This window comes from Cricetulus griseus, chromosome X (assembly GCF_003668045.3).
Source record: "Cricetulus griseus strain 17A/GY chromosome X, alternate assembly CriGri-PICRH-1.0, whole genome shotgun sequence".
NCBI classification, from domain to species: Eukaryota; Metazoa; Chordata; class Mammalia; order Rodentia; family Cricetidae; genus Cricetulus; species Cricetulus griseus.
In genome coordinates this window covers 55423694-55448422 of record NC_048604.1, presented here as the reverse complement: position 1 = coordinate 55448422, position 24729 = coordinate 55423694, and positions in this window count along the sequence as shown.

Here is a 24729-nt window from a genome sequence, read left to right as displayed (position 1 = left end):
TATGAGTTTGAGACCATCCTGGTCTACAAGAGCTAGTTCCAGGACAATCTCCAAAGCCATAGAGAAACCACGTCCCGAAAAAAAAATGCTAAAGGAATTAAAACAATTGTTATTTGAATTGACACTTTCATGTGTCATGTCTCAAAATCATGAAAGAAATGAATAATTTTCAAACAATTTGAAAGCAATACATTCTTAATGTGTATACCTCTAACATAGATTCAAAATGATTATTTTCTTTTTGAATAACTGAAAAATTGTTATGTCATTATGGCAGGACTTATTTTTATTGGTATTATATTTATGATTTTAAATGTAACATATAAATGTAACTCTGAGGGGTGTGTGTGTGTGTGTGTGTGTGTTTGTATTACTATGTGTAGAACATTATGTTTATATGATTGCTAGTATATGCAGAGACCTCAAGACAGCATAACAACCTCTGGAATTAGAGTTATAAGCTGTGACCCATCTGACATACATGGTAGCATTGGGACCTCTAAATTTCTCAAGTGCAGGAGTCACTCTTACCATCAAAAACATTTTTCCAGCACTCAGCAGTACTTTTAGAGCAAAGTGTAATATTTTCCTAAAGAATGACTAAAATTACATGAAAAATATCAAATCAGAAGCCCTTTAAATACTATGATCTGAAGTATAAGTTAAATTGTTAGGTTTATTGTCATGGCATGTTGACAAATACATAATGTATCTTTGGTATATCATTGTTATTATGTTTCAGTATAAGTAAAACAATACCTTAAACTGTATTTCAATCTAAGCAAAGGAATTAGAATTTGTATTTTCCAAAAACCTAATGTATATTACAATAAAGATATTTTATATAATCATGTTTCTATTAAATTGGAACGAAAATGTACAGCAAAGTTATTATGTTCTATATTTAACTTTAACTGTAATGATTTTCCATTTTCTAAGTATAGGTTCTAGCTATACTACAGAGTGATTAAGAGCAAGAAATCATTAACTCTGAGACCTCAGGCAAATTACTTGAATTATAGGCACTTTAGTAGGCTCACTTATAAATTAGAATAAAATAAAATTAATAATAACAGTGTTCAAGTAGATTAAATGGGCTTTTGTGTTAAAAGTGCTTTTGTAGATTAAGTACCTTATGAATCATTTCTTTTCTTTATAATTTAAACACAACTAATTTTTGAAAACCCTTGAAGTCTTAAATCATACTTTTTGAAATAAAACTATAAATTTTAATTATTTTCTTTTTAATTTCAATGGATTTCTGTTATACTTATGAATCAATATATGATAATATATAATGATGGTTCAGTAATCTGATTGAACAAGATTTCTGGGTATATCCTTGAAGGTGATAATGAATGAGATTAGTAATGTATTTGGAGACTGATTAAGGTAGATGACAATCCCCACCACAAAAGTTCAAATTGTAAAATCCACTGAATACATGAATAAATCAAAACAGTCAAACTAAAAAACCCATTGAGAACCTGCATATGATGAATTAGATAGAGATAATGTAGAATGTGATCTCTTTCCATTAGGGTAAATGAAGAACTGCAGATTATATTGTTGCCATTACTGTTTCTGGATTTTATAAAGGAACTTCAATCAGGCAAGAGAATTTTTTCCATTTTTTTATTTAAATTAGAAACAAAAATGTTTACATGAAAATCTCAGTTCCTCCCCTCCTACCCTGCCATCCACTAACACCCTACCTATCCCATAGCATTCTGCTCCCCAGGGCATCTAGGTTGCTTCCAGGTCCTGTCTATTACAAATAATGATGCTATGAACATTGTTGAACAGATGTCCTTGTTGTATGAATGTGCTTCTTTGGGGTATACGCCTAAGAGTGGAATTGCTAGATATTGTGGTAGACTGATTCCCATTTTTCTGAGGAATCTCCATCCTGATTTCCAAAGTGGCTGTACGAGTTGGCACTCCCACCAGCAATGGAGGAGAGTTCCTCTTTCTCCACATCCTCTCCAGCATAAACTGTCATTGGAGTTTTTTTTTTTTTTTTTATTTAAGCCATTCTGACAGGAGTGAGATGTTATCTCAGGGTTGTTTTTTTTTTTTTTTTTTTTTTTTTTTTTTGCATTTCCCTGATGGCTAAGGATGTTGAGCACTTTATTGTCTTTCAGCCATTTTAAATTCCTCTATTGAGAATTCTCTATTTAATTCAGTACCCCACATTTAAATGGAATTTTTTGGTGTTTTGGAGACTAGCTTCTTGAGTTTTTTGTAGATTTTGGAGATCAGTCCTCTGTCACGTGTGTGATTGGTGAATATCTTTTTCCATTCTGTGCACTGCCATTTTGTCTTGTTGACTGTGTCCTTTGACTTACAGAAGCTTCTCAGGTTCAGGAGGTCCCATTAATTAATTGTCTATCCCAGAATTTTTTTGAAATTGACATACACTTCATGTTCAAGAAAGAGTGAAATGAAATAGCTGAAATAAATTTTTGTAGACTATAATAACTTTAAAATAAGATTATGGTTTTATGTTTGGTTACATTCATACATATTTTCTACTGCATACAGTCAGTGGTATTTAGGTTAGAAATACAAGAATACCAATTTAGACCCTAAGATATCTCATTACTCTGAATATTTCCTTTGATCTCCAGCTACATAGCATATCAACTTACTTTTAATGATCTAATCATAGAATAAATGAAATATGCTAAATCAAAATTAATGTAGCTATTTACTCAACATCTTGTTCTCATATTGCTTCTGGTTATATAGAGAATTCTAACAGATAAAAAACTAACATTGGGTGCTGTTCTAATGGTATTGTACCATTTATAAAAGTGTTTTTTTATTGTATTTGGATTTCTTAGAATAGGAGTTTTTGTTTGTTTGTTTTTTGAAATGTGGTCTCACTAATTAATCCTGGCTGGCAGAGAACTCACAAAGATTCACCTCTCTCTGCCTTCAGAATGCTGGAATCAAAGGAATGTGCCACAATTCCTGGCTATGGAACATTTTTTTTTTACTTGATTTAATTTTAAAATATAAGTATCTATTTTCTACAATAAGGATAATGAAGTGAGTCTACCATAAGCTTATAATAATGATATAAACAATTATGAGCTTGACTATTTCTAATCAATCATGTATAAATTCTAGGAAACTGGAAAATTATGTTTACTTGAATCTTGAAACATACCAATGTAATGAATTTGGCTGGACACCTAAATATCACTGGATATAGAGGTAAAAATTAAGAATAGCTAAAAATTCAAATTCAAAGATGAAATGTTACATAATTAGATACTTCTATATATGCCAGGAATGACACCTATATCCATTGAAGTCACAGTGATAAGACTACTGTAAAACTAAAAATCAGATCCTCTACCATTCAAATGATTTGCTATAATGCAGATTAACCACCCATTTCACAAGTTCATAAGGTCTTTACCATCATAACAAAAACATTAAAATCAAAAGAATGCAATCTTCTAATTACAGTTATTTACATGAGGAATGTTTTGTTGATCCTGGGGATACTTATAAGCAAATTCTGTTTAGAATTTATATGTTTTTCTTCAGAATATATATATATTATATATATATATATATATATATACTTGTACATATATATATATATATATATATATAAAATACTTGTACATGTAAATATTTGCCTTAATTCTTATACACACAGACCCTTACACAAACAAAAACACAACTACTAAAGGTGTTTTTCATCGCTCTAGTAGAAGTAGGCTCCTTACTCCAAGCAATGAAGCAGCTAAATCTATTACTTAGTGGCAACTCCAAAAGTTATATCACTGTTTTTGTAGTCATGTGTGGGTATCAGCCTTCTATGACCTGATGAAACAACAGTGCTCACTCCTGGGGCAGGTGATATGGCAGGTAATGTTTATTATACACAAGACTCATCCCTACATGACTCTTGTTTTATTCATTTGATTCAAAGTGTCAACAGGCATCCAAAGGCCTTAAGTATGATGAGTTAGGAGGTGTTCATCATACCAAAGCAACAACTTGAGTTTTCAAATGAATGCAATCAAACATCTAGGAGACACTTGTGAGCAAGTTTATTGGGAAATTTTAGTAATATTGACAGTAGATTAGTTAGAAGTAAGGCATATTTATTGATATTGGCTTGCTGAACAGAGGTCCTGTATTTGAAGCTTGAGGTCTGTGATTTTGGAAAAAAATCGTCTCTGTTTCATGATTGTCTGGGACCTGTACTTATTTCTTGAACTTTATAGCAAATATGAACTGCCTGACATCTCTTGATTTAATGTGCCCAAATAATTCAAAATCTTAGGAAGACAGTATTTTTCTAGTAAATTTATCTTTCAATTCCTCATAATCAACATTATAAGAACCTATGACACATTCTTTCCACAATGTATAATATCTATATTATGTACATGACATGTACATTTGCAAAATTCAGGAGGGAAGCTAAGCATTCTTGAAGAGCTACTGTTATTGTTATTCTCTGTCAAAGTATCTATTTGCCTTATGCTGCCAAATGGTTCATAGAGAAAGAGTTGATTATTTTGAGATCAATCAAGTGATTATTCCAATTACAGATGCTCCACTAGATGTTATTTTTTTAACAAAAAAGAAAATACCTTTACATGTGGTTCACTGGTACTAAGAAAGTCCCCAATGTACTTAAAGTCTGTTAAGATCAGAAAGAGCAGAGTATTTTCAGATGGCATTCCCAGCAACACACTTTTTTTTTACTCTTTTTCTTGGTGGTATTTCAACTTTCTTGTTCAATGTTATAATTGATTTTCTGGGAATTTAATTCCCTCTGCCTTCCAGAAGGCTCATTGCACTGATGACATTATGTTGATTGGATTTATTAACAGCAAGTAAACAGAAATAACAACCACTGTTGACTTAATGTTGAGATATTTAGAAGTCAGAGGCTGATTAATCCATCTGATATTTAAAAATTTTGTACATTTGTGAAAATTTTAAGGGACCATTGCTGTTGAACATGTACAGATACACCTGCAAAGATGAAGTTTACACATTCACACATGTGGTGCCTTGTTTAACCAAAGATGTATGAAATGTAAGTAACCCCAGAAACTACAACTTTTAAAAGGAGATAAAAGCAGAAGGATTTTCTGCAACACATCCAGGCTGCTATCCAAGTGGCTTTGACACATAATCCAACAGACTCATAGTTCATGAAGTTTCAATGACAGATGGAGATGCTGTTTGGAACATTGGCAGGCCTGTACAGGTGAATCACAATCGTGGTCCTTAGGATTTGGGCACAAAGCTCTGACTTTCTCCACAGAAAAACAAAGGTTTTGAGAGAAAACTCTTGGCTAGCCACGAGACCTGAGTCTAAATGTTTACTACATGTACAATCATTATAAAATTTGCCTTTACAGGCATGCATTTTTAACAAATCAAAGATCTACAGACTTAAAGATATTCTTCACATTATTGTTACATTACAAATAGTGCTGTATCTCTTTAAAGAGCTCATGCTACATCTCAAGAAGAAGATTTTCCAGTGGATTAATGTTATTTACCATGCTGAATCAGTTGTCTTGATTGGATTAGAAACGCCTTCTTGAACACAGTGGTGTAACTCATAGTGGCATGTATATTTCAGCTGCTTAGAGAAACACATGCCAATTATTTAAAATAGTATATATGCTCTCAATAAATACCAAAATGTATTATTTATCATTATAATAACCAGGATTCATTAGACAAGAAATCCTTGCCTAGAAAGGGGAGTTACACCACTCATTAATACCAACAGGGACCCATTAATCTGCAAAACTGCTTCCTGCGCCTGTGATATCATATGTTGATGTCACTTGTTTCTGTGAGACCATAAGGCTTAATTCCAAAGGAGAGACAGGTTTACCAAGAGAATTTTAAAAGCTAAAACTGTAGTCTGACTATTTGAGATTTATAATGCCTATACATAAAAAGGCAGTGAATGAAGTTCCTATTCTAGCTCTGGTAGTATGTTTACCATATTAAGTAGAAACTGGTCCAATAATTCACAATGAATAAAAGAAAAATATGTCTAGAAGATAAGAGAAACCTTAAGGGATTAAGCTATGCAGAATGCTAAAATAATCAAAATTAAAACTGAAACACTAGTGACTCAGACATAGGAAATAAGGTAGTTAATGGTTTCCAAAATATAAAGATTAGGTAGTAGAAGAAAATATTTATATATACCTGATATCACAAAGGTGGGAGGAGAGCTTCTTGCTTAAGTGAGGATCATAATTATCATAACAGTTTGCCCCTAGTTTTTAAATGAACCATTGTCTTGATTTGATAGACATAATACTGCTTTCTTTTCTTCATTTTGTCATTTCCTTATCATGAGACGTGTGACTTAACTCTAACAGTTTTTGTTTAACAATATCTTATTTTATCTCAGTCATGACATATTACGGGGAGGGGAAGAGTAAATATCAACTAAGAATATTGTCCCTTGTATGCATGACAGCTCTGCATACTGGTTAATGTTTGTTACCTTTACTTAAAATTTGATGTTAGCCTGAATAGATATAGTTAGGAGTTAAGTAGACAAGGGATGGAAATATTGTGGTTAATTTTTTGCTTTAACTTTACTTGTACATGGGATGCAGAATACCTGTTAAGCATCATTTCTGGACCCATCTGGGAGAGTGGACCAAGAACAACAGATGGCCTTCTCCAATATACAGATGTACCGTACAATCAATTGTCCACTTTATCAGAACATTTTTGGCAGTTTGAATTCTCTCTTGTTTTGGCAGACTTCTTGACGCAGGACATTGTTCTTTTATTACACTTGGAGCTACTGAGTTGTAGATGCTCTGATGTGGAATGAAATATCCACCATTGACCTTCCAGTTTTCTGGCTTTTGAACTAAATCACCAGCAGCTTAGCAGTGTGTTCAGTTTGCAAGTGGCAGATTGTTGAATGTCATAGCTTCCAAATTTGTATGAAATAGCACCTTGTAATAAAACTTGTGTTTTTTTCTGGCTCTCTCAAAAACAAACACTGATCTGATTCATTGTGAAGAGTTTTAAAAGTATTTCTTTTAAAATATTTCATTGTAAATAAATATTTCCAGTGTTTATGATTTCTGTATGGTGGTATATATTATCCCTCTGAACAGTTATTATTTCCCAGATGTGGATTTATTGCTGAGGCTGTTTATGGTTGTTTGGATGATTATTATATACAGAGAAAGAAGGATAGATAGATAGATAGATAGATAGATAGTGATATGTGTGACTTATATGTGTGTATAATTTATACTATTACTCATTATAATATATGTTATTATATATCTTCCATGGATTATAGTGTTTTATGTTGCAATGGTTTTAATTTATAATAATGTAAAATTGGTATATATACAGTGGAAATCAAACTCTGAAATTTGGTCTTTTTGCCAGGTATTTGTCTCATAATACCAGTGTTTGATACAAGACAACACAGTAAAGCTACAGTTTTCAAGCAGGTATACAGTAAAAGAGGAAGGAGAAAATAATCTTGAATACAATACATTGCTAAACTATGATAGTCTGAAGAATTGGTTTGCTAAATGAATATTTGACTTATGCAATTTTCTAATTATGATGAAATATAACTACTTTTGGTCACTACATAATATATGTCACTTGAGAAAATCTCAATATTTTCTGTGTTTTCCTTTTACTAAAAGTGTGTGCCTATTGCTGAAGAACCCTGATATCCATTTTTATGTGTCTCCATGTTTCTTATAGATATACATATATAAATTTATGCATATATATACAGATATATAGATCTATACATATATGTGTGCATACTTTAACCTGACTATGGAAATTACGTAAAACCTAAATTTTTGTATGTGCTTCTTCAAATAACATCTATTAAATGGCCCATTACCCAAGTAACACGTATTATCTCAGCTTCTTGTGCTTTGCATGTTTTCATCAATTGAAGACACAACCGTTCATTTCCATGTTGTTTGTATTTTACTCATGAATTATTTTCAGAAGTAGTACTCACATTTGTATCATGGTAGTTTACTACCCTTCACAGTAGATATCAATTTCTTAGTTTGAGATCATAGTGGGATGTCTTACACTCAATTTATTTCTTTTTCCCCCTATGGTAATAAGGACTAAACTAATTTCCCAGTTCATGATAAATAAGTACTGTACTACTGAGCTACAACCCCAGGCCTTCCCTATTTATTAATAGAGTGGTTTATTTTTGCTTCTATTCATGGCTTTTTTCAATTCAGATATGGAATTTGAACAAAACAGATTTTCCAATATAGTAGTGTCAACTTTTATACAAATACTCAAAACCCCAAAGCATGAATAATTACACAGTTTGCAGTATCACCTTCTAAATATTTCAGCCTATCAGGGAACAAGGTCAGAATCCTCAGGAAGAGAGTGAAACGGTGAGTTACAGCTTTCCTTCTATGACAACTAAAATGTAGCATATAATGGTGACAGATGATGTAGTAATCAGGAAAGTCATGTCTAGTCGTTTATGTCCCTGAGTCATTAAAGAAGGAACAAAATTTTGAACTGAATTCTTGTAGGTATATCTCAGTAGCAGATTATGATGTAATCATTTTGCCTCATTCTGTTTAAAGTAGGGGCAAATCAGTCCACAACATTTTATGAGAGTTTGTGGTAGAATTGCAATTTTAAATGTCATCATACTTGAGCAATTACATACAAAATGCCCAGATATATGAATATGAGATATATTTCATACACAAGATGTTTCAAGTTTTTCAGTTGAGCACTATTAACAAAATTAAATTTGGCAAATAGACAAATGTGAATTCCAATGTCAATATAAGTTGTTGTCCCAAAATCTCAGTCACTATACTATATTTCCTTGGAATGTCAATGTTATAAAGTAATTTTGTCATATTTACCATGTATTTCTATTGTTTTATATTCATAGTAATCCTGCTATCATAGTAATCATGAGCACATTATAACATACACTTATGAAAATTTTATATACCTTATAAGAAAAATTGATACAGCTACCACTTACACATTGATAAACACACAAAATTATTTGAAAAATAAAATTTGTTTTGATTTCCTCATACAAATATTTCAATGATGTTATTATTTCAAATAATCCTATTTCTAATTTATATACATTACTGAAAAATAGTCATCAATATCTAAAAATGTCATTCTGCAATTGTTTAGTTTTTTACTGGGACTAGGCAACCTTCTAATACTTTCTATAAAATTATGTGTGTATGTATAAACAAGATTATATGTGCACCATGTGTGTATGCAGTACCCTCAGAGGCCAAAAATGTTGTCCAAAGACCAAGAATTAGAGCCTCAGATGATGGTGAGCTAAATGTGTATTCTGGAAACCAAATTGGCATCCTTTCTAAGAGCAGCAAGCACTCTTAATCTCTGAGTCATTTCTTTGTGTTTTTTTTTTTATGAATGGTTTGAACATTTGTTATTATCTGAAAGTAGGTAAGAATAGAAGAATAAACTCACAAAGCAGCATAATAAATTCAATTTACATAATAAATGGCAAAATGAAGGAATTATAATATTAAAAATGTGATTTAAATATCAATTATAATATTAATATTAATCATTTTGTTTTGTTTTGACTTCATGACTCTCTTGATTTTTTCATTGAATCATTCATGATTTATATGTCAGTACTTTTTTCTTGGGTCATATGCCACAATAATATCTTGAAATGTAAAAAATCTTCCATACCCAAGGTTTTATGAAATTTCTAGATTCCAAAAGAAAAAGATAAGAAGATATCAGAAAAAAGAAGAGGTTAAAATTGTATCAGTAAAAAGGTAATATAAGAAAGGAAAAAGCAGTAGCCAACCAATTTTGAGCCTTTAGATGATGAGAAGCAGGCCAAGCTTGGGAAGTAGTAAGGACAATTAATGTGTCTAGGCACAAATCCTGTTTTGAATTTTATTTGCAGTATATGCCTGTATGTTGTACAAGCAGAGATTCTCTGAAAAATATCTATGACATTAATATTTCCTTGCAGTTTCATACAAAATATCCAAGCATCATTGTCAGTATAAGGAAATTGAAGTGCAGAAAGTAGTAAATAATTTGAAGAAGGGGTTACTAAACTAGAATACCTAATACTTCTGAAGATATTCAATGAAATATTGTTGAGCATACATCATAATATTATCATCATAAAGACTTGAGGATTCTTTTGCTCTAAAAAACATTGGGTATTGTGTGTAGTTGAGGAGTAGCTACATTAGTGTTGACAGCACAGAACATCAGACAGTGACTTCTGGGCTGTGCTTGGAAACCAGAAGCTTAGAGTTAGCTGTTTCCCTTGCAAATTTGAGACTACTGTTACATATCTTCTAGTTCAGAGGTTCATTATTGTGGATATAAACAGTTAGGGATCAAGGAACTTTTAGAAAAGGACTGTGAAATAATCACATACCCCACCATGATAAAATTCCTGGAGAGACTGTACAAGAGTCTTATCTCCAAAAATACAAGTGATTTGCAACAAGTTCACAGCCACTATCATAAATGGAGAGAAAATCCACTAAAATCAGTAAGAAAACAAGGTTACCCACTTTTTTCCTTATTTACTCAATGTAGTACTTGAAGCCCATTAAGACAACTGAAGGAGATTATAGGATACTAATTGGAAGGGAAGAAACGAAAGTATCTTTATTTGAAGATATGATGGTTTGCATAAAAGACCCTAAATTTTCCACAAGAAAATCCTCAATTCATATAAACTTTCAGCAAAGAGGCTGGATATAATAAAATACAAAAGACATCAGTAGCTTTCCTCTATATAAATGACTAATAGACTGAGAAAGGAATAATAGGCATGATACATTTCACTATAGCCTCAAAAAATCTTGGGTTAAATTTAACAAGTGAAATTTATAACTATTATTTAACAATAATAGTAATAATAATAACAATGCCTTAACAATATTGAAGAAAGAAATTTAAGAATGTATCAGAAGATAGAGATCTCCCTTGCTAATGAATAAGTAGGATTTATGTAGTGAAAATGGCCATCCTATCAGAAGAAATATATAGATTCAAAGAAATCCCCATCAATTCTTCACATAATTTGAAAATTTTCAGTTTCATATGAAGCAATAAAAACTTGGTCTATGTAAAACACTCCTGAATAATACAGAAAGTGCTGTGATTAACTTCCCCCATCTCAATTTGCACTAAATAGCTCAAGTAATACAAACAACCTCATAAAAAATTTCAAATGTTTCCTAAATGGTGGCAATTATTGGTCTGTCTGTACTTCAAATCATGAGAATGCTTTTCTAAAGATATACCATTCCTTTCTTGTTTCAACTCATATTGAATATGTTTTGTAGATGTATATCTTTGAGATTGCCGTGAAAGAGAAGGGAGAAATCATTAGTAATACACAGTTTTTCAGATGGAGTCAAGACTTTGAATAGAATAAAATGTGGACAAAATATCACATCTAATTACCTTTTTCATTGTTTGAGTACTAAGAAAAGTCATGGTGGCTTTGGTGAATTTTGCTGCATGTTTGGATGGACTTTAAGATGGACTTTAATGATGGACTCCAATGATGAAACTAATACTCATTATAAACCAAGTTAATTGCATTAATTATCCCATATTACATTTTTCTCAAAAATATCTCAAATGGTCAACATCCACTAAATTATCATGGCCTAAATCTCTGTCGGATATGGTAACAATGAAGACTTGATGACATTGTCAGTACACCTGGACAATATCAAATGTTGTGACCGATGACGTCAGAGGGCACTATGCACTATACTTTGTGTGCTATGGAGGTAAAGACTTGTAGATATGATAAGAAGCTGAAGGGACATGATAAGTTTGGACCTGCTAAGCATATTTTTAAGATGTTCATGAAATTCTGTAAAACTGAGCAAAATTCACTGTGTGAAAAATAGTGGTAGAACTGTAATAAAGAAGTGTCTCTAATAATTCAGCTGTGAAAGAATGTGTGCAAAAACACATAGTTCTATAATATGTTTCTAAAGATAATCACAGTGCATTTGAGAGTTGGGGGTCACTGTGATAAGTTTATATCTGTCATCATCTAAGTTAATATTTTTAAATTTGAATACAATTATAATGAAGGGTTAAATAGCTAACTAACATGTAAGAGACAAAGTAGTTATGCAATTTAAAAATCAAATTCATGTCAAGCCAATAAATGTCTCTCAACTGATATTATTGGAGTTAATTTCTCCATCTACAAACTCAAAATTAAAGGGTTGTACTTCTGCCCATAATCACAAAATTTACCCTCAGTTATCATGTTATGCATTATCAAAAATTTAGAGATAATGAACACTTTTGCATTCATAAGTTATAAAAAAATGAATTCTATTGTTGAAAATTAAACCAAAACTATAGATAACATTTCCCAATAGCTATCACAAATATTCAACTTGATTTACAAACAAATGAAGCTCCTTAATTCTATGTTTCATGAGTGCTTCTATCCTTAGAGGATTGTGGGACACACCGTAATCTAACAATATATGTACATTAGCTTTCTTTTTGTGCAAATTATTTTCATACCATAATTTCTATGAAAATCATCATTGAATCATCCTGTAAGATAAAAATCCTAAATCCTCCAAAGATTTCAGCCTAGTGTGTTCACATGCCTAAGCAAAGAAGACAAAGCTATTATTAATTTGTGATGGTGCATACATTTTTAAATCTTAGTGAAGAAAGGATTGACCAAAGACAATAGACAACATTTGGGAACTGAGGTAAGGGCCTGTGTTTCCAAGAAATATTGCTGGGGAGCTGAAAAACAGATATCAGAAAAACAAAAGACACTCAACATAGCTGGAAAATTCAGAGTACCACAGGAATAGTAGAAGAAACTGAGAAAAACCCTCTCCTTGTTTCTGGGTATTCTGTCAACAATCAGAGGACAGGCAAGATGAAATTTCCATAATACTTCTGATGCTGTGTTAGTTGAGCATCTTGACACCCCTTGTTAATTTCACTGTAGTGAAACTCAAACCAGGTGTCATGGGACTCTATGCTGTACTCTAACAAACAGAAAGCTGAGAGACTTCAAAAAATAATTTTGAATTGTATCTGAGGCACATCCAGCAAGCTGAAAACAGGTGGAAACTGAAGTACAAACAGAAATTTCACACATATTCTAAGCTTGAAAAGATGTTGGATGCATTGCATAGAGGTGAAACCCACATTAGCAATCTTAAAGGAATCTGCAGAGGTTTGGCTAGAGTTGAGATTCTGCAGTTGATTACTGGCTGTGGAATAAGACAGCATTGATAATCAGATCACATAAAGTGAGACTCATCAGAAAGAACAGAGCTTCCCATCACAGCAGAACTCCCAGGGGTAAGATAGCTTTCCAGGAGCAAGGGAAGGAACAAGATAGAGTTTAACGAAAGCCAATAAACAGGCCAATTAGACTTCACAATTTATATATCTACCTAGTTTTCTCTTTGTGTCTATCCTAACATTGTGTTAGTACTCAGTATCATTTTAGCCTGTCAACTCAGTGTTATTCTCTTTTAGCTCTATATTTCTTGCATTTCCTCTTTACTCATACTATTTCTTCTCTCAAAGAACTTAATCTTGTCTGATTTGTCAAATTTCTGTGCCTTAGGTTCCTGGTCACATATATTTAGCTCTCTCTTTTCAGTCTATCTTTGGTCAACATACCCTAAAACTCTCCTTTTTGCCTTTATAGGTCCCCCTTCCTTTTCACATGCCCATCAGTTGGTACCCTGGAAACCAATTTAACAGAAAAAGACAACATTGCAAATCTACTGTATTTACTCACATTCTGAACATTGTAAACACTTTCTTGGATGGATAAAACTGACCTAAATAGAAAAGTAAATTTAAAATAACAATCTAACTCATAGTAAGTCCCAAAGCAAAAATACAAGTAAAATGAAAAATCAAGGCATCAGGTCTCAACCAATGTGGGAGGTAACATCCGCAATGTGAGCTACTTGCATGATATTCCACACAGATAATTCAAAATAATGATGATAAGTATATTCAAAGAAATGTAAAATATTGAATTTTACTAGACATATTCCTAAAACATTTCAAAGTGGACACAAAAATCTGAATAAACAGTGAAGTCAATGTAATACATAAAAATTGCATTCAGTAAAGAGGATAAATATTGAGGAAAACATATTAAATGTTGCTTGAAATGAAAAATCCAATAATCCACAAATCACAGATGAATGAATCATCATTGCAATACATCATAAGAACTGAATATTAATGCTTTAAAAAAAGGTAGAAAATTTTGTATCTTTTTTTGTTTGTTTTTTGAGACAGGGTTTCTCTATATAGCTTTGGAGCCTGTCCTGGAACTAACTTTTGTATACCAAGCTGGACTGGGACTCACAGAGATCCCCTAATCTCTGCCTCCCAAGTGCTGGGATTAAATGCATGATCCACCACAACTTGGCAGAAACTTGTACAATTTCAAGGAGAATGATTTTTAATGTACAAGAAGAATATGCAACTAGAACCCCATAAAAGGCCAAATTTATGATTTATAGAAGTAGAAGAAAAAAATCCCCTCTATTCCAAAGGCAAAGAACTATTTTCAATAGCATCACAAAACTTTCCACAAGTCTAGGAAAATAAACACTCAACCAAATCTAAGTAGCATATAGAAAGACAAATAGATAGGACCAGAAAAGAATATGAATATATCATACTATAATTAAAACACCAATAATAGATGGGGAAAAGACAATATACTGAGAGCTATAAGAAAGAAATTGAAGTCACATATAAAGACAAGCCCTAAAGAGAAAATTGAACACAGAAAGCTATAGGATTATGTATTGAGAATTCAGAAAGATCACAGCTCCCAACACAGGATATAATAGCTAGGAAACTTATATGTATCAAGTGATGAAGAAAAAAATGTTCCATGAAAAATTCAAGCTAGAGAAATTATATATAACCAAGTCAGACACACAGAGGTTACAAGAAAGGAGGTTCAGATCAACAGAAGGATAAACACATTGAATAAAAACTAGGAAAACACCAAACACTACAAAAACAACAAAATAACAAGGTGAACACATATTTTTCGTTTTGGATATAAATGGTTTCAATTCTCCACTTAACAAAAACAGACGAGTATATCAGATTATTTTAAAAAAATGGATCATTCAATTTGCTTCCTCTAGTGAACACACCTCATTATAATAAGATATATACTATACTACCATTAAGTGATCAAAAATCTATTCCAAGTCAATAGAACTAAGAAATCGGCAATAGGAACCGGTTTTATTCTAATTTTTGAAACAATGTACACTTCAAACAAGAGATAATAAAAAATTACTTCAAACTGATCAAGAGAACCGACCATAAATAGGGTATTATAAACCTATATAGCCTACTGAACACATATGCAACCTTATTTCATTTAAAAATCTTACAAGATATATAAAGTAACAAGAAAAGCTTGATCCAGTCACATTTTATAGGGCTCAGGCAATTATTTGGCATGACTGTGAATTTGCAAGACTTAGTATCCTTATCAAAATGTACATGTATTTTATCAAAAAGTACAAAAATTAAATTTGCTTTCCATTAAAGGTATTTTCTCAACGAAGAAATGTGAAAGACTCCATTTTTCCTATTTATTTATTTATTTATTTATTCATTTATTTATTTTGGGTTTTGAGACAAATTTTCTCAGTCTAGCTCTTGCTGTCCTAAAACTTACTCTGCAGATCAAGCTTGCCTTGCATTCAGAGATCTGCCTGCCTCTGCATTCCAAATAACATGTGCCCAATGAAAAATCCTATTTTTCATCCATGCATCTATACCGTTTTTGAGGTAGTAATTCTTTTGCCATGCAAAGGGATGAAGATGGGCCATGTCAGACCTGAGTGATAATCGTCCATTGTGCTGTGTAGATGCAGGCACATCAGTTGTAAGTTGAGTTTAGACTTTCCTGTGCTGCAGGTAGTTAGTGAACGGTGGTGCAGCATTTACATGGTATAAAACAGAATGTTGGAAAAGAGAAATATAGAATGAATCATGTATTTAGAATTTCTAATCTTAGACTTACATAAGCTATAATGAAAATCTATTTAAACATTTTATAGTGTCATGTGGAAATGATCAGTTTTTTTCCACTGTAATTCATATCAGTCACATTCCCTCTTTGTAAATAAACTTCTTTAAAATTTCTTGAAATATTTTCTAAATTTTACTACTTTTGAAGAGAAATTAAATATATAGATTAAAATACAATATCAAATTTTAGCAACCCACAAAATTGTTGAATATATTGCAATGTTATTAATCTAGGGGGATGTTGCATTTTAACAAGGAGAAGTTTAGGAGGCAAAATAAAATGAGGACAACTTATGCTTTTACATCTAAAAAAAATTAAAAGTTATAAAGATTCAACACATCAGTTGCCAGGATAGGAAAGTCCTAAATTAAAGTAATGACCTAAGCCTTCGTATGTTTCTGCATTGTACCTTGCAGGTAAAAATAACTTATGAGCTATGTAAAGATGAAAGAAAATCCATCTTCTGACCTCCATACTTTATACTTACTCCATATAATCTAAATAATTGTAGAAATTCATCCATCTATTTCTGTCATATTAAAAAAATATCTAAATTGGATTATTGCAAAGGCATTATCTATAAACAATAGTTCATGGAATCTCTTAGCACTTTTAAGAAACTAGTGAATTTTTTTCACAGAGAGAATTAGAAATTCATATAAAAGAAACATTTATGCTTTATCGAAAAGCCTGTAGGTGTACTTGGAATTATAAGTGTCATTGTTTAGATATTCATTTTATTTTTAAAATTAATGTCATTTTTATATTATGTGTATGAGCATTTTCCCTGTATGTTTTTATGATACCACCTGTATGCAGTGCCTACAGAATCCAGAAAAAGGCAGTAGATCCTCTGTAACTAGATTATAAATGGGTGTGAGCTGCCATGTGGATGTTGAAAACTGAAGCCAGATAGTCTCTGAAAGAGCAAGTAGTTTTAACTACTGAACAATTTTTCCAGGGCCTAGATTTACATTTTCAAGTCCCATAAATTGCAACTAATTACTAGTAAAATAATAAAGTGTATATATTTAATAAGAAATGTTCTGATTATTGCACAAGTGACAATTTTATAGTTTGAATTAGAGTATTAGCTTTTCTTTGTGATAATATGCTAGGTCATCGTAAGGAAAAAATAGTCTGGTACCTGTGAATATATGTGAAAATTTCTAACATAAAAATCACTCGACCACTGCTCTTGGATCATTAATGTCCACCCAACATTGATAAAATAATCTCAGATGAACTACGATCTTCATGAATTAGGACTCACTTCTTTTGAAAGGCATTGCTAGATACTTTATCTATGGATTATGTGCTGTGTTGAACATATCTTAGAGAAAGCACTACAGAGATATCTCACTGCACAACACCAATTTCTATTGAATTTTATGATATGCATATTATAACTAAATGAAATTTCTAAAAATTACCTAGCATCAATGTATCCAATAAACTTAGTCCTACATGAACTGAGAAAATACATATGTTTCAAAACTGTATGTATATGGAAAGTGACAACATTTTCATTTATAATACCCCACATGGGAAGCCACCCAAAATTCTCATCAAGAAACTGGATAAATATATTCTGATGTATTCTGGTAAATCAAATCATTCAGCCTCATAAACACAGTGAGCTGCTTATTCAGTTATAAAAATTGGAAGGTTCTCGAAAATGTTTTAGTTAAAAAGAAAACATCAAAGTCTAAATTAGGATTCATTTCACTTTATGGAGTTCAACTTGTTGCCAAATTGACAAATCAATAGATATCTAAACAAAAGCTGTGTATGATGAAGATTGGAATGCATTCAGTGATAGTGTAAGGTAGAAATTTCTGTGCTATGAATATTGATGATACATTATTAGAGTTATTAGATACTGTAGAGAAGATTGATTTTAAAGATAAACAAGGCACATGATAAAGGTTTGTATGTTTCAATAGTTTTATGTTTTGTTGATACAAGCAGTTGTAAAATATGATTAGGTAATATTTTAAAGAAAGACATTTCATTTTCAACCAGCACCTCAAATTATATGCACATTATATGAGTAGACCAATCCAGAAAGAAGGATGCCAGTTAGTGGCTTGGTTACAGGAAGGCAGTTGAGATTTTCCTATTATGTTCTTAGCTACTGAATTTCTGGTTAGAGAATAGCACTCATGGTCACTGAAATGCTGCAATATTCTGGGATCTAGATCTGACCCATTCCTTATTGAGAAAATATTGTCAAGATGGAATTCTTCGCATCTCCATTACTCACTTTTCAAATGTAAGTGACAGATCTACCTGAACAAAGCAATATCTGAAAGACTTCACCTTACCATGACTTAGTTTATTTCTTCTTTCCTGTCTTACTCAGGTTTTCACTCTATTTGGCCATGCACAATAGGCTGAATTCTTGGATGAATATTAAAAATCTTGCAGAAATAATATCTACAATAATTGAAGATAAATGCTAAATCATTGATCAGATTACCACTGTTCAAGTTAATTTGTCATTAATTATATCCAGACTTACCAATGCTTCTTTCAAAGTATAAATAGAATGAAATCAACAGTGATCAAGTTTCTAGACTGAAGGAAAATATATTTCCAATCTGAAAAATAGAAAATAATGTTTAAGTCCCCAGGAAAGTTCCTGAGAACTAACAAATCACAAGGTTCTTTTTTCAACATGTGAAGAGATAAAGAGGACATACACTGGTGCATCCCTCAAGCCAGCAGCATTCATTTATGCATGTTGACTTCACTTCAAAGTCTTCTAAGCCAGTGGATCTAGGGGAGGCTTTTCTCTCTAGTGGAGTCCTTTACATTACACATGGGAGACACAATGATCACTTTCTACTTAATTACATTCTCCAAATCTGAATAATGTCAAATTAAATGAATATTCAATAAATGAAAGGGTTTCTCTTCACATTGTTTGAATTCTTTCAGCAGTAGTGAAAAGAATACAGTAATTAATTGAGAAAACTTTTACTTATATCAAATATTACAATACAGTGATGAATTCTCAAGACAATGGTCAATGAATATCATTCATAAATGAACATAACAAACAGATTTTAGTTTGATATATTAACCTTGCATTGTAAGTTTTAAATATGTTAAATTTAGCAATAAGAACTCTTAGTAATCAGTAACAATTTTTCTGATGCTGTAATACTGATAATCCTAAGACATAAGACTGTTTGTTACTATAGTAAATGAAGATAATGTATCAATTTGTGACTGGAATTAAATGATGCTGCTTAGATATATATTTCAAATAATTAATGCTAAACTTTTGCTAAATATATATATTTATCATATATTTTCTTATGTTTTATCATAATATTTTGTCTCCTTGTTATCTCATATGATGTGTTCATTTCTCCATCATTTTTTCTAAGTTTGTTTGGTTCAAAGATTTTTTTTTCTAAATATTCTCAATTATCATGTGTCCAACTCAAATTAATGTACCATTATATTTTATGTCAAGTCTAAGACCCTGGGTTAACTGTGTCTTTTGGTGCTTCAATGTGTGTTACATGGTGAGAACAAATTAAAATCCAGAGGTCATTCTTCTGTATATCTCTACTTTGACTCAAAGGTATTCTGCAATCTTCAGTAGTTATCATGATGGTCAGCATTCTAGACAATGAATAGGGAAAAGGCAGGTATACTTGTTAATGTTGTTTTGTTTACTCTTTTCACTGCAGCCATTTCAGAGCTCAGTATACGCTATTACCAATCCTTACCTTCGAACCATGCCCTCAAGTATACCCAGTAGATTTTAACTATTTTCCTGCTGGGGAGTGGTCGAACACAACTTTGACCAGAGTACTTGGGAGGCAGAGGTATGCTGCTCTCTATGAGATTGAGGCCAGCCTGTTTTACAAAGTGCGTCTAGGACATTCTTCAAAACTACATATAGAGACTCTGTCTTGAAAAGCAAAACAAAAATAAACAAAAAAGATAAATGAAAGGAAGGAAGGAAGGAAGGAAGGAAGGAAGGAAGGAAGGAAGGAAAAACCATTTTCTCTTTCTGGAACCCTTTTAGAATCTCCTTTTTCTTTTTACTTAGCTTCTCTGGGCTTGTTGATTTTAGCCTGGTTATCCTTTGATTTATGTCTAATATCCACTAATGAGTGAGTACATACATTGTTTGCGTTTGTGGGTCTGGGTTATCTCACTGAAGATGTTCATTTTTCTATTTCCACCCATTTGCCTAAAAATTTCAAGGTGTCATATTTTTACCACTGAGTAATAATCCATTGTGTGAATGTATCAGATTTAGTTTATTTGTTCTTTGGTTGATGGGCATCTAGGTAGTTTCCAGGTCCTGATTGTTACAAATGATACTGATATAAATACAGTCGAGCAAATGTCCTTGTGGTATGATTGTGCATCCTTTGGGTATATGGCCAAGAGTCATACTGCTGGGTCTAGAGGTGGGTTGATTCCCAGTTTTTGGAGAAACTGCAATACTGATGTGCAAAGTGTATGTACAAATTTGTATTCCCACCAGTAATGGAGGACTATTCCCCTTACTCCACATCATTTTTAGCATAAAATGTCCTCTTTTTTAATCTCAGCCATTCTGACAGATCTATGATGCTACCTCAATGTTTCTTTGATTTACATTGCTCTGGTGGCTAATAAAATGTCTTTCATCTCTTTACGATTCTTCTGTTGAGAATTCTCTATTTATATATCTACCTCTTTTATAATTATATTATTGTTATATTGGTGTATAATTCTTGAGTTACTTATATATTTTGGAGATCAGCCCTCTGTCAAATGTGGGTTGGCACCCTATTGCTAAATATATCACCTGTAGCACAGACTCTTAGAACAACAATCAATAAATGGGACCCCTGAAGCTGAGAAGCTTCTGTAAGGCAAGAGATACAGTTAACAAGACAAAGTGGCAGCCTGCAGAATGGGAAAAGATCTTGACTTAACATCTTAAGTGCTGGGATTATAGCTGGATACCATCATGACAGTATGTTCTGGTTGATTTTATCTTTCAGCTTCTAGAATATATTGTCATGATTAATTTTGTAGTATTAGGTACACAACTCAAGATGTAACATGCATATGAACAACTTCCACTTCAAGAAAAAGATACCACGAATTGGATTTTAAGGGTGAGATCAATGCACACAAATATACATTGCTTGGCATGGTCATTGTAACTCATCCAAACCATGATTATTATCAGTGTATGCAATGGATAGGGTTTGATAAATGCTTTTAATAATCAACAGGTTCTGTCAAATAATAGGAAGAGATGATCAAAATGCTGTGTGTTACCTTGCTGCTTGAGAATCAACACCACATCTTCTAGTACCCCAATTTCGGTAAACATTAACATATCCATTTAATCCTCTCAATTTTATTTAAAGCACCATATCATCTGAATGCATAGCTATTGCATGAAGCTTTGTACTATGGTGTTTTCATTTTCACTTGGATCTTATTTATTCATCCCTTTGTAATTATCAGAGCAAACATTACATATGGATTTAGGAAATCCTCAATGATAGACAGGCACAATCAAATAAAAATACATGATTAAGATGGGATGCTGACAGAAATATGTGCAGGAAGAATATAATTACAGATATTCCAGTAAGATAACAAGGATGTATGATACTGAGAATTCAAAGAAATTTAAGATATAGACACCCACATTAAATAAGGAAATACACAGACACTGTAAGAAATATAGTGTTGACTTCATTCTCTTTTTAACTTAAATCCAATAAACTATCCACAAAGGACCATCAAATAGATGAAATTTGAAAATGGTGTTATATTTAGCATAATTTATGTAATTATAAAAGTAAGTGATACACTCTCCTTTATTTTTATTATTTCTACTTATGAACAAGAGGAATTTTTAAAAGATATATTCAGGAGAATCTAATTTCTTTTATTTAATAATTTTTCTTTTATTTTACAACAATCTTATTTTACATACCAATCCCCCAATTCCCTCACCTTCCCAACCTCCCTTGCCCCGCACCAACCCACCAACCCACCCTCTAGCCACTGCCCAAGGATAGTGAGGCCATCCATGGGGAAACATCAAACTTGGGGAAGGGCCTAGGCCCTCTTTCATGTATCTGGGCTGCAATAGTATCCCTCCATAAGAAATGGATACCCAAAGTCCATTTGTGCTCTAGGGATAAACACTGGATCCACTGTTAGAGGTCCCATAGACTGCCCTGGCATCCTAGCTGGCACCCACATTCAGAGGGTTTGGTTCGGTTCAATGCTGGTTCCCCAGCTTTAAGACTAGTGTCTCCATGCTCTTACTAGGTCACATCAAATGTTTCTGTGGGTTTCTCTATCATGGTCTTAGCTCCTTTGCTCGTCCCCCCTCCCTCTCTACAGCTGGATTCCAGGAGTATGGCTCAGTGTTTAGGTTTGGGTGCCTGATTCTACTTCATTCATCTACTGGATGGAGGCTCTAGGAAAGGCAACCAAGACAGTCATCAATCTCATTATAGGGGAAGGGCATCAAAGGCAGCCTCGGAGGATTTAATTTCTACCAAAGCTGAGATCCAACATATTTAGTCATAATTAATAAACAGCTATCTGCCATACATTCTTTCATGTATTCCCTTGCTTTCCACATTGTATTTTAGTACACTGGGTTCCTCACTTTCTGAAAAGTAGTTTTAGAAAAATATGAGAAGTTGATCTTTTCACTCCCTGTGTTCTATATTAGCATCAAACTGCTTTTACATTCTATCAAAGAATTAGTTGTATTCCTCTTCACTTCACCAATACCATCTCAGAATTATAGCACGTAACTGCTTATTTACTTCACAATATCAATTATAAAAAGGCTAAAGATTTTGTTGAAAAAAATAGCATGTCTCTGCAGTAAGATATGTCATGATATATATATATATATATATATATATATATATAATATATATACCCTGCTGCTATAGATTACATCTTGGTTAGGTATATTTGTTGCTGCAACCAAAAGCAAAATTAAGCTACAGTATTCCAAATTCTTTCGTTTATGTTTTAAAACCACAGACTTTGAGGTATCATTGAGCTTAATTATTTTCATCTCCTGCTAGTTTTGTGTTTCTCTGCCTGAAACCATCTAATTAGTTAAACTATTTCTTTTGAGAAAATTACAATTCACTTGCTTCTTTGAATGCTGTCTTTTCCCTCTTATCTAGGAAGTAGTTGTTTTCCTCTAATCTCTGGAGAATTGTTGCCATTCACAGTATCTTGTGAAAAAAATCTTTTTCTTTCACTCTACTGATTAACTGTGGAGTTTGTAATTCCTGGGAAAAGAAACTAAAATACGTGGGTTATATGTCTTCTCAATTAGAAATTTTAAGGATTACAGAACTTACAATACCTATTAAATTATAGTGACCAACTGGGTTGTGAATGAGAAAAGCAGAACAGCCCAAATTTGTAAAACTCCTGGCACCTCCCAATCTGTTTGCCTGAATGAAATTCCTATAAAGTAATGAGTCTTCGACACTTAAGAAGATAACATTAACCTTTTCCAAGGTCAGCTTTCTGCAAGGAATAGGGCCCTGGTATACTGCTTCAAAGATTGTGTTACACCCATGCATATGTAGATATCACTAAATGAACTAAATACTTTTCTATAATAAAAAGCTGGTGAAACCTATATAAACAGCTGACCTGAACATCAGGGAACCCTTGCTCCCCAGACTGATGGCTGGGATACCAGCATGGGAATGACACAGACCCCAGGAACATGTGTTTCAGTGAGGAAAGCTCAGAAATCTATGGGACCTCCTGTAGTAGTTCAGTAATTATCCCTAGTATAAGCGTGGACTTTAGGAGCCCATTCCACATAGAGGAATACTCCTTGAGGCAAGACCCTATCCCTAAGGATACGATAGACTCTGATGACACCCTATGGAAGGCCTCACCATCCAGGGGGAACAGAAAGGATATGTGATAGATAGGGTTTTAGTTGCGGGGGGGGGGGTCGTGGTAGTGGAGGATGGTAGGGAAAAGGAAAGCGGAATTGTCATGTAAAACAATCTTTTTTCTAATTCAAATAAAAAAAATCTGGGGAAAAAACCTGGCATGTTAGCCAGCAAATATACTGGAGTGAATTGACTTGAAATAAATGGTGAAATTATGTGATTCTGAACAAAAAAAAGTATATGAACATAGAAGGAAACTGAGGGAATGGGAATAAAGTAAAAATCTGAGGGAACTGAAAGGTTGGTAGATTTGACCAAAATACATTATGTGAATATATGAAACTTTTATGCAATAAAAAGATGAAAATCACATTTTAAAACATAAAATAATAATGAAGAAAATACCAAAAAATAGAATCAAGGATGTGAGCATCTTCTACTTAGAAGACATACAAATGGACCAGAAAGACAGTAAAGAAGACAGATGATAATAGAAGACTTACATAATTCCCTCTCTGAGAACACCAAAATTAATATTTGGAAAATGGCTATAATGCCAGAAACAATGTATGGATTCCAAAGGGAAAGATTCCCCATCTTCTAAATTTGTAATGTATTGCTTGAAATCTCACTCTCTTCCAATCATTATTTCCTAGC